The following is a 12,725-nucleotide window of genomic DNA, read 5'->3' as shown; positions in this document are numbered from 1 at the left end:
CGCGATCCCGGAGGCTGTACACGACGATGTTGACGAAGTTTGACTGCGTGGTAATGGACGACGAAACCTACGTCAAAGCCGACTACAAGCAGCTTCCGGGACAGGAGTTTTATACGGAAAAAGGAAGGGGAAAGGTAGCAGATATTTTCAAGCACATGAAACTGTCAAAGTTCGCGAAGAAATATCTGGTTTTGCAAGCCATCTGTACCTGTGGCTTGAAAAGCAGCATTTTCATAGCTTCCGGGACTGTCAACCAAGAAATTTACGTGAAAGAGTGTTTCAATAAACGTCTGCTGCCTTTCCTGAAGAAACACGGTTGTTCCGCACTGTTTTGGCCGGATTTGGCATCTTGCCATTACGGTAAAAAGGCCATGGAGTGCAGGTGGTTCCCAAGGACAAGAACCCTCCCAACACGCTAGAGCTCCGCCCAATTGAGAAATACTGGGCTATTGTCAAGCGGAACCTAAAGAAGACCAAAAAACTGCTAAGGACGAGCAGCAGTTCAAGGCAAACTGGCTTTCTGCGGCGAAGAAGGTGGACAAGGTGGCTGTACAAAATCTGATGGCAGGGGTTAAGCGTAAGGCCCGGCAATTCGGATTTGGAAAAGCGGAAGCCTAACTAAATATTTTTCCTGATTTTTATACTAATTAAACTTGAAAAAGAAATTTAATTTGATTTTTTAAATAAACGATTTCACCGATTTACACGCGTTTTCCCTTGACCAAATTTTATCACCTTTTATGATTTCAGTCTTCATAATTTAAAAACTTATTTGATCATTGCAATTCCCTTTTTGAAATTTGAATCTGTTGTCAGATTCAATGTTTACTGAGTTTAGCTTTTTAGCTATTAATAATTCTTAATTTTTGCCCTGAATGAAAAACAAATTTGATTCAGGAAAATTTGCTAAAATTTGTAAACAAATCATTTTTATATATAAACATCCTCAAGTCTAAAATTTTCTGCAAATTGTATCTCTTCGCTATATATCTTTTTACTCTACTTCCCGGGAAAAACATTTGAATTCTTGCTTCTAGGAATTCGGAGCAATCATTAAACCAGAAAAAAAACGAACTAGCATTCAATAAACACATATCCGCCTCGCAGCCAACATAAATAAATACCCGGAAAAAGATCTAGGTGAAGTGAGTCGCGAAAAAAAAACGAGTCGGTAACAAACTGACCCGGAGAACGTTAAATCATAAGATTAGCTTTTCCCTTAATTGCACATAAGCAACACCCACACGGCAAAGGCAGAGGCGGGAAAAATAACTCTCTAGCGCTAGGCAAAAGCCTGGCCTGAACCGATATGGGAAGAGCAACGAACCCGAACCAAACCAGGCGAGAAAAAAAAACCAACCAATAGAACCAGGAAGCATGTACCGAATTGAAGAAAAAAAAATCGTAAAATTGTAAGCAGTAACACCCGATCACAATTTTCCTCTATTTATTCCGCTAAGCACTCATGTGAAATAAATCTGCCGTCCGTTACGAGCATAGAATAGCATGGAGTTCAAAGTGCTTCTGTGTGCCCTTTTTTCGGCTAGGGATTTATTGCGCTCGGTAAAGGGTGCTCCATTTAGGGCTATCGGTCCTAACAGGCACTATTGGGGGTGGGTCGGTCCAATTGGGCATCGAATAGTGTTGCACCCAAAGCTTTGGAAAGGTTGGAATATTAGAATTTAACCCTGCTTTGTAACTTACTCAGAACTTATTTTAATAAGGTTTAGTAGGAGCTGATGAAGTAAGTACTATTTTAAAAAGAACTTTGGGATAAATAGTGATTTCAATTGGAACATATTTGAAGTTGTTTTTTGAAAAAATACCTATCCCAAAACCCAGGCTTCTTTTCATTTGGCTGAAATGCAGTGTATCGAAGAATACTTCCATAGCTTTTTAGAGGTTTTTTAATTCCAAAATTTTACTGCTCCCACCCCCTTATAATGACTGGGAAAAATTTCACTTTGGTTGCAAATGCCTTGAAGCTAGGAAATTTTATGATTTTTTTTATCATAATTGATATTGGCAACACTTCAAAAATTCTAAAGCCTAATGAATTAATTTAAGGGCCTTCTGCATAATAGCACTGATAGGGGAAAAGCTATGCCATCTTTCGCATTTTCAAATAGCTGCTAACAGGTGGCGCTATAGTAAAGAGTCAGATTTTTTTTGTTGGTCGTAATAAAATTACATGTACAGGGCAATTAGAAATCATGAAATGCAAAGTTGGGTCATCGAAGGAACAACTTTTCGTCAAAAAAAAACTGCGTGGCCCATTGAACTCATCAGAACTTGGAAATTCTTATGCCAAATCTACCGGAAGGGTAGTTATTCGCGATGAGTTGACCTCACAAGGATTGGACCTGCTGCGGGAAGTACGCGGAACACAGGAACAACTTGGGACGCATTGAAACTAGCCCGAGTAACTCCTATTTTCAAGTCCGGAGATAACTCAGACGTTTCAAACTACCGTCCAATCTCAACGCTCTCAGTATTGAACAAAATCCTGGAAAAACTTCTCGTCACTAGGAAACCTATCGAGATACGACCTTATAAGCCCGCGCCAGTATGGATTCCGAAAAGGATGCAGTACATTAACAGCAACAACTGAACTCCTGGAAGATGTATATGACGACCTGGACAATCGTAACTACGCCGGTGCCCTGTTTTTGGACCAGAGGAAAGCATTCGACACAATAGACCACGCCTTGCTGTTGCAAAAATTGGAATGGTACGGTATACGAGGTCGGCCTCATCGGTTAATTGAGAGCTACATAACAGATCGATAACAATTCGTGTCTCTGAAAGGAAACTCTAGTAGCAAAAAAATCATTACAACGGGAGTACCACAAGGGAGTTACCTAGGTCCGCTGATGTTTCTAGTTTTTATCAACGATCTTCCACAACTGAACCTACATGGCAAAGTTCGGCTCTTTGCCGATGACACCATAATATCATATAATCACTCCAACCCCCTCCAGATTGCGGAATGGATTGGTAATGACCTGCAAGTCCTTCAGCAATACTTCGATTGTAACCTGCTTTCGCTCAACCTATCAAAAACATCGTACATGTTATTCAACTCCGGTCGTCGCTCCATACCACAGCTGCCATTAATCCGTACAGGCAATACGATTATTGAACGTGTGCGCCAGTTAAAATATTTGCGATTACTTCTGGACGATACCCTATGCTGGTCAGCCCACATAGAGCAACTGAAACGAACACTCGCTCCCGGTCTGTGGTGCAATATGGAAAATATCAGCGTTTATTCCTACTCACTGGCTGAAAAACGTTTATTTTGCGCTGTTCCACTCGAGGTTACAATACCTAGTATTGCTGTGGGGCAAAGCATGTAAAAGCCGCCTTAGGGAACTGCAAACCATGCAAAACCGTGTCCTCAAGACTGTCTTCAAGTTGCCTTATTTACATATATCCATCTGAGTTGTTATATGACATGAATAACTCGGTACTTCCTATACGAGGTGCCCAGGAGTTCCAAATTTAATATTCACCCACAAATTTCTGACAAGCAGAGAATCCCTCCACAATTTGCGCCTCGAGGGAATGGCGTCGCACCGTTTGTCCAGAAACGCAAATCGTCTCCGCCTATCCCGTGTAAGGACGGAATACGGGAAAAAGAAACCTAGCTACTTTGCCAGTAAACTCTACAACAACCTGCCAGAGACCCTGAAACAGTCTCCGATTCAAAGCGCAACTGTTATCGATCTGCAAGCAGAACATAAACCGCTTCCTCCGCTAAAAAAAATTGTTGTGCCACACCACTTATAAATATCATCTTATCGTTCTCGCCCCTCCACCTAGCCCACCGCCACCCAGAGTAACCAACGCACAACCGCAGCAGCCCACAAAATCTACGAATTTATAATACCAGTGTTCCGAATATCACTCATTTTCAATTAATGTTTCTGATTGCACTTCGCACCTGAACGTACAACGGTCGGGTTTCGTTATTGATTGCTACTGGACCTACCCGATCATCGATCGTTCAATTCATCGCTAAATACAGATCACCTCGTACGATGCTTGCTGTCAAAACAGTGCTGCACCATCATCAAATTGGAATCTCACCAATGCGCAATGCATATGGCGAATCTTGTTGGTCTTCGATCAGGAGTGAATGGATCAGGCAGTGAGTGAGTGATACATGAAGCCGATCATTAGCGTATTTTGTTTGATTTGATATATAGCAAATTAATAAATTTATTTGTTGTTAAAACGTTTTTTAACATCAGTATGATCAAAATCAAATTGAAGTTGTGTTTGTGAGGGAAAGATATTCACTTTCGCCATGTTTTTCAAATTTTACAAGTTCTCTTATTAAACTGTCGTCCGTCACGTTAAAACTACTGAGAATTTATGGTGTCCCGCACAACTGTTTGATTTTTCTCGTCCTGCAAAAAATAATTTTGAATTTCATATAATTCAGGCAGATACTGAGTGAGCTACATTCAGAATGGATCAGTTTGTATCTCACTCATCTCAGATATGCGATGTTTGCTAAACCGATGATTCTGAATGATGCGACTCGGTTTGCATAGCTGATAGGAGCGCTGATCGAGATTGCATACCAGCCAGGCGAAGCAGTTGCGAGAGGCGCTATCCCATTATACAATCTGAATGTTTCCAACAGGAAACGCATCCTGAGTGTTTGTTTTGATTGATTTTCGGAAGACTGGTTAATACCCTATTATATTGTATAAAATTGTGAAATAGCAAACGAAAAGTGCCAAGCACTCCTTCACAGGGCAATATCTCGCTCACTGGAGTGCTCATACATATTTTGGAATAATATTGTAAACGAATTGTTAAAATTGTTTTACAGGGTTTTGTGCCTGTTGGAGAAGAGGCTTGAGAGAAGCTTAACTCCAGTGGGCTTTCCCTGTCCGAGGAAAAAATAAATAAATAAAAAAAATTGGTCAGAATTTATTTATTTTCATAGTATTCTTTCTCACGACATAACTCGATCAACATGATTTCTAAAATTCACTCGGTCCAATGCAACCGTTCTCAAATTCTCGGGCATCCCACACAGTCATGCTTAAACTCGCTTCGGAAAAATCGTTCTGCTGATTTCTTCCTAGTTTAACACGTTATGTGCAGATTGATTTTATCTTCGTTCCAATCATTACGTCAATACGCACAAAACAAAGAGAACAATTCTGCATTGATGAATTCGAATCATCACAGAAATAAAATCACACAACGAAACAACAGAACGAAGCTTACCGAACACAAAATGCACACGAACGTTCGTTGCCCGACAAACCTAGCAAACAGTACCTCGCACCTCTCTCTCGCTCATTTCCCGTTCCCTTGTGCCGATCACTTTCAGCCACGGCACGAACCGCTGCGTTGTACGATTGATGTGTTCGGCTGCCGAAGAAACACGAGTTTTAATTTTGAATTCGCAGAACAGTACGTTCATTTTGCTGAAGTTTCCTTTGTTTGCAGTAAACTCAACCGAGGTTCTCCGAAGCTCACTTACTGATGTTTTTCGAGTTCAACTTACCGATAGCATCATTGCAGTTTGAGTTTAACTAAATAGAAGCGATCTGCAAATTTGGCAAAGTTTTAGTATGTAGACTCGCGAGTTTAACGTGTCTGATATAATATTCGCCAGATCACGCTCCACTTGGTCTAACCACCTTGCTCGTTGCACCCCTGCTCGTCCCGTTCCTACAGAATTCGCAGCGAATACCTGTTATGCAGGACAGTTGTCCGGTTTTCTTGCAACATGTTCTTCCCAGCGTATCCGTCAAGCCTTCGCCACCTTATGGGTTCGCCGTATAGTCGTGCGATTTCGTGGTTCATCCTTAGCCTCCACACTACGTTCTTCTGCACGCCGCCAAAGATGGTTCTTAACACTTGTTGCTACGTGTTACACTACGAGTGTACGTAGGTCCTTTTCGAGCAATATCCATGCCTCGTGCCCCTAGAGAACAACCGGTCTAATGAGCGTCATATACAGGTTTCAGATTACACTTCGTCTTCTCGACCGCAATTGTTTGTAGAGTCCTTAGTAGACACGACATCCGCTGATCATTCGCCGCCGGATCTCACGGCTGGTGGCATTGTTTGCGGTTACCAGTGAGCCGAGATAGACAAAGTCTTCAACTATCTCCGGCTCGTCGCCGTCGATAGTAACCTTGTTATTAATGGACAAGCGGGCTCGATCGTTCCCGGATATGTAGGCAACCTTATACTTCGTTTGGAACGTATTAACCCTCAATCCAATCCGTCCTGCTTCGCGATTCAGTTTGCGCAAGACCAGCCGCTGCAGATGATCTGCCGACTATGTCAATGCCGTCAGCAAAGCAGATGAGTCCATTGTCGAAGCTCCCTGCGCAATTCGAATGAACTCGACAATTCACCAAAAATCCGCACACAGCACAGCGTTCCATCCACCGTCGGTCGCCTTGATCAGTCTGGTAAGCTTCCCGGAAAAGCCGTTCTCGCCCATAATTTTCCATAGCTCGTCACGGTCGATCGTGTCGTATGCGGCTTTGAAGTCGATGAATAGATGGTGTCTAGGAAATTGGTGTCTAGAAACTTGCCCTGAATTTTTGGAAGATTTGCCGTAGTGTGAAGATCTGGTCTGTCGTAGACCGTCTTTCGATGAAGCCGGCCTTCGTTTGCTTGTGGCGTTAGGCCGTGGAGTAGGATTCGGGACATAGCTCGATAGTTCTCACGATCCAATTTGTCGCCCTTCTTGTAGATGGGGCATATTACCCCCTCCTCTCACTCCTCCGGTAGCTGCTCTGGATCCCAGACTCGGACCATCAACCGGTGTAGACAATTGGCCAACCTGTCCGGGCTCATTTTGATGCGTACATCTGGATGCCATCCTTCCCAGCCGACTTGTTGCTATTCAGCTAGCGAATGGCTTGCTTAACTTCACTCATCGTTGGGACTGCAACGAGCAAGACTATCAAGGGATAGAAACTAAGTTTAAAGAAAATTGTAAAATAAAGACCATCCTAAGCTCCATCCTAAGATCAACCATGCTGGGTTTCAATCAACAAATGTTATTTTTTAATATTGCAAATAACTAACCCTACAACACTTTTTCTTCAAGTTCAGATCTTGGATGACAAATATTAAATTTCATTCAAATTTTTATTCTTAGATGGGTATTGTGTTAAAAATGGATAGAAATAACCCATACATTACTTTTTGTGATTATCTTTCCAACAGCAAAATAAGCATACCGTTTTGATTTTCGGTGCTAGATTACGACATCAGAAAGCACATGGTGGCTCCCACCAAACTGGCCCAAAGAAAAAAAGAAAGCACAACCAGTAACGACCGATTTTTATTTCAACGATTCCCAATCGGGTCCTAGTCATGGGCAGTGGTTATTTTTCCGCTCCTATCATTTTTTCGCATATTTGAATTCGGCACATACGGGAATAAATTTGCATGTCCATAAATTTCACAACTGTGACACCTAAAATAATTTAGTACAGGCACTATACTGTCCAGAAAATCGGGCACCCGTAATGTGGGTGCGGTATGTGCGAGGGTGTGTAATGGAAATTTAGCAGTTTTTTTTTCATTCTTGTTCATGTAACTTCATTTTATAGCGCGCGAATATTGAACTCTCGGAATCCAATAACGAAAGTTACTCAAATTGTTCCAGTCCATAAAAGCGTCGACGACGCCAACAAAATGCTTACCATAAATTTTCCGACAAATTCCCTAATAAGCCTCCCGAGGACCGAAAAAACCTCCCGCACGTCCCCGATGATGCCAACAACAACAATTTACCTCTTGAAGCTGCGGCGTTGCTTTTGGGTTTTGGCTTGGTTTGGCACTGACAAGGCTCCACAGCTTCAGCTCACCCAAATTCACATGTAGGTATCCATCAAAACGTTTATCTGCAACGTGTTGATCCTGCCGCTGCGATCCTGCCTTATGCAAATTTGGGACTGGGATGTAACCTTTTCCTCGTGTGCGCCCTGCCCTGGCGTGTTATGAGGAAAGTTTTTTTTCTTCTATTTTTATTTTGCCTTCATCGTATACATATTTACTTACATGTTGGAAGTGAACAGCTTCGTAAAATATACCCTCTGTGCTGTCTGTACCTTCATTTTGACGGAGTGAAGCGCAGGGTTTTCTCTGTACATGCGGATCCACTTTTTTCCACCTGATAAGGAAATTTGGTTTGAAAAATATTTCCAGCTAAACCCGATGCCATAATTTAACGTCGTTACTGTCTTCGGTTAGAGGGGTACCAATTTTTTTTTTCTTTGCTATGGTATTCTGTTCGGTGTCAATTTCAAAATGATAAGCTTTCCAAAAAAAAATATTTTATGGAATATTTTGAGAATGGTTCTTGTCCGTAGCTCGTTATTAAGGAGTGAATTCGAATAAAATGCAACACTTTTAATCTCTGAATGCATGTATAGAAATAATTGAAATTTTCAGCAAAGCTGCTTAATAATGTAGGTAATGTTGACATGTGCAAATTTTTGAGACGTTCTGTCATGTATTTAGTTTCTGAAATACCGCCCAATAAAGAAATTTTTCGACTGTATTTTTTGGACATCACGTGTGCCATCTATAATGTATACTATGAACCACCCTTTTTCCAAATCAAGGCTATTTTTCTAAACGTTTTCTGCTTGCTGAAGCATGACCATCAAAATTGCTCAAAATTTTGATGTTGGTAGAAATTATAACAAATTTAGCCAATTGCCCTCCTTCGGCACAAAAAAAAAAATTTTTGACTATTTATTGTCAATTGCATGAATTTTTAGAATATTGAGAGAATCTGATTTGACAGATAACAATTTCGCACTCATCAACACCATCACATTCTTTATATAAACTATCATGTGCTAAATATTGAAAAGGGAGTATATGAAAAAAGGACCAACATCAGAGTTCAGTTACTTCAAATTATTTCTACCAAAAAATCAACTTTCATACGCACCGTTGCCGTCTTTAACAAACTGCGCAGATTGCACCTATTTAGACCCCTGTGCAAAAAATTTGCGCGCAGTAAAATTTGCCCACAGACCTATACATAGATAATGACGCATATCGATATTCTTTACATCTTTGGATAAAATTGAATTAAAAACAATTGCTACTGGTGTGTCAGTAAAACTTGTCAGTGAAACCATAAATTTTTGGCTAATTTTTCAGTAATTCGAAAAACGCCCGAATAATGCATGATTTATTTGTTCCACTTACATTCTTCAAGACCTTGTACCCGAATGTACAGAATGCATTCTGTTTTCTGTTCGTTTCTTTTCATTTGTTGATTGATCAATTTTTGAAATTAAACTCCTTGGTTCGCATTTCATAATAATTTTCGCCAAAACAATAACGATTTTGCCGTTTGGAAATTGTCGTGTCCGCCGGTGGAGTCCATTTTCAGATTAATCGTCTTTTATTTTTCAAATTTGATCACTTAGCTTAACTGCAATACAACCGTTTTCACTAATGGCCGCTAATCAACTAACCTTACCATGGGAACACTGCAAGCACCATCGAAGTGTCCACGCTAAAACAGAAACCCACATTCCAAGATTAAAGTTTAGTCAATAGAACAATCATAAATATTTTATTTCACTTCATGTATTTATTGATCTTTTTTTCCTATTTCATTCCCAAATAAACGTTTTGTAATATACCAATAATATTTATTTCATTTAATTGATTTATCTATTGATGTCTTTTTTTCTATTTCATCTATTCTCTACATTCATCTTCTCCTCTACTCTCTTTTTGAACGTGAATTGATAAGTTTATAATTCTCTTTTAATTTTTTTTTTTTTTTTCAAACACTTTATTATTATTATGTATAATTATGAATATTATATTTTATTATAATTCAACCCGTACATTTGACTTTTTCATTTGAAATTGATATACAAAACCATACCACCATTATCTTCACCTGAAAGTAAATAGATAAAGTTATAAAAAATTTACGATTTATATTAAAACATTTCATTCCTACCATGCTACACCAGGTTGAGTCAGTTAAAAATAGAATAAAGAAGCATATCTCTAAATTTGTCTGGATGCCTGGTCATTCTTTTTGGTCTTTGATTCTGCTGATAATCGCCCAAATTCTCGTCGTCATTTTCACAAACATTCGTATTATCATTTTGGGAAACGACTATTGGGGCCCGCTTCACTTCGTCCACATGCCTTGTAAACTGCACACCTCTACTGCTTTTCACAACTACTCTAGCATTATCCCTTGTTACGACAGTATATCGTTCGGATCCAAATACGGGGTCTGATTTCTTTTTCTTTTGCAAGGTTATAATGACAGAGTCTCCTGGTGTGATATCAGAAAATTTTGCAGCACGCCGGTCATCTGCATGTTTTTTGCTTTGTAATTTAGAATAATTGTCTTGCTCTCTCACTGTTTGACGGTCTAACGGATTATCAGCTTTTTGATCCCACAGGCAAGGGAAAGTTCCTCTGAACTTCCAGCCTACTAACATCTCAAAAGGCGTAACGCCAAAACGTGAAAGTGGCCGCACCTTATTGTGTATATGGACATATTCCTGTAATGCGGCCTTCCAATTTCGCCCATCAAGCCTAGCCGCAGCGAGTGCATTTTTAATTCCAGCGTTTTGTCGCTCCACTGCACCGTTTGTTTGAGCGCTCAAGGGTATCGACTTCCAGACTTTAACTCCTTTTCCTTCCCATGTGGAAACAAATTTTTCGCTCTGGAAAGGGGGACCGTTGTCACTTTGTAACACAAGTGGCAGACCCCATTCTGCAAAAATCTGCATTAGAACGTCATTAGTGCTCTCTGCATCTGTTTTACCCATTTCAACGACGTATAGAAATCTCGAGTACGTGTCCACCAATACGAGAAATTCTCCTTTTCCGAAATCACGGTCAGTGAAAAAATCAACCTGAACCACCTCCCAAGGACCATTAGGCAGCCGTCTACTAGTAAGAGGAATGGGAGGGTTTTTGCGCGAAAGAAGTAAACATGTTTCACAATTTCGAACAAATTGTTCTGCATTAGTGCTCATATTCGGCCACCAGAAGTACTCCCGAAGAATTTTTTTTAAAGATGCTATTCCTACATGTCCCTGATGTGCTGATTCGAAAGCTCGTTCTCTCAGAGAATTTGGCAGGACTATATTCTCATTTTTGAAGATCATGGGACCAAGCTGACGTAACTGATGTTTTTCTGCCTCGTATCGTCGTAGTCGTTCCGGCCAATTCCCTGTTAGAATTGCGTTCCTCAGATCCATTATACCCACAAACTTTAGTAGCACCGACTACTCGTCTCACAAAACTCAAGTTATCTTCTTCTTTCTTCTGAAGTATATTTAGCAGTTTGCTACGTTGAGCCATTGTGTAGGACGGAGAACCGAAATATCCATTTAAACGAGCAATTGCATTGGAATATGGCTTTGCTTGTTCATCTGGCATACCTGGTGCTGTTACTGTACTGTTTAGAACTTCGAACAGTTTTGAACCTCCTTTTACTTTCAACATACACATTTTTGTACACTCATCCGGTTCGCCAATCAAATTCATGGAAGCCTCGAAAATGTCTTTCCATTGATCGAAAGTTTGCTTATCGATCTCAGAGTTTCCTTCAGATGGTTTACACTCCTGGATCACCATCGTGCTAAGGGAAATATTGCTGATAATTGAGGATTCGTTTCCAAAAGAAATTTCGTTATCACGCATTGTACTTGAGCGGGCTGCTCTGAAATTATCAGTATCCGTCTCTTTCATAGTCAAATTTTCGTTCAGCTTGGCTTTAAGCAATTCATTTTCCTTTTTGCTTTTCCTTAACTGCTTCCGCAATCGTTCTTCGGTAGCAGTGTACGTTTTTCTAACGAAAACAAAATACATAAAATATAAGTTTGATTTTAATTTATTTGTTAAGTATGTTTTATAATTAAGATATTTTAATAGTAGATCACAAATCTAAAGCTTATATCCAGTCTTCTGCCCTTGTGTCAGAATGCTCTGTTTGTACTTTGTAATTAAAACGATTTTAATAAATCTCTTTTTTTTTTTCCTTCGTCTAGAGCTCTGCCCTTGCGTCAGAGCTCTGGCCTTCGGCTAAGCTTTGCCCATGCGTCAAAGCTCGTCATTTGCTTGATCCTGTGCTTTTGGGTACAAGCTCGGTTCTTTCTTCGGACATCTGCCATCGCGTCAAAGCTTAGTCATTTCGTAAAAGCTTTGCCCTTGCGTCAAAGCTCCGTCATCACTTTAAAGGTCTGCCCTTGCGTCAGGCCTCTACTGTAGGGCTGGAGCTCCGCCCTTGCGTCGAAGCTCCGCCATTTTGAAATTCTGCCCTTGCGTCAGAATTCGTTCATTTCTTTATTTTTTTTTCAATTATTTTTCCTTCAAAATTTTTTTTTTCTCTCTATTTCTCAAGCACTCACTTCCACTTTTTGTACAATTCGTCGAAATTCCGCCCTTGCGTCGGAATTCCAATTTTCAAATATATCACACAACTTCATTTTTTTCGTACCATATTTATTATTTACTCACCTGGCGGAGGGAGTCCCAACTGCGCCATTGTCGTGTCCGCCGGTGGAGTCCATTTTCAGATTAATCGTCTTTTATTTTTCAAATTTGATCACTTAGCTTAACTGCAATACAACCGTTTTCACTAATGGCCGCTAATCAACTAACCTTACCATGGGAACACTGCAAGCACCATCGAAGTGTCCACGCTAAAACAGAAACCCACATTC

This window comes from Uranotaenia lowii, chromosome 3, assembly GCF_029784155.1.
Source record: "Uranotaenia lowii strain MFRU-FL chromosome 3, ASM2978415v1, whole genome shotgun sequence".
NCBI classification, from domain to species: domain Eukaryota; kingdom Metazoa; phylum Arthropoda; class Insecta; order Diptera; family Culicidae; genus Uranotaenia; species Uranotaenia lowii.
The sequence above is the reverse complement of the archived record's forward strand: the minus strand, read 5'-3'. Positions refer to the sequence as shown.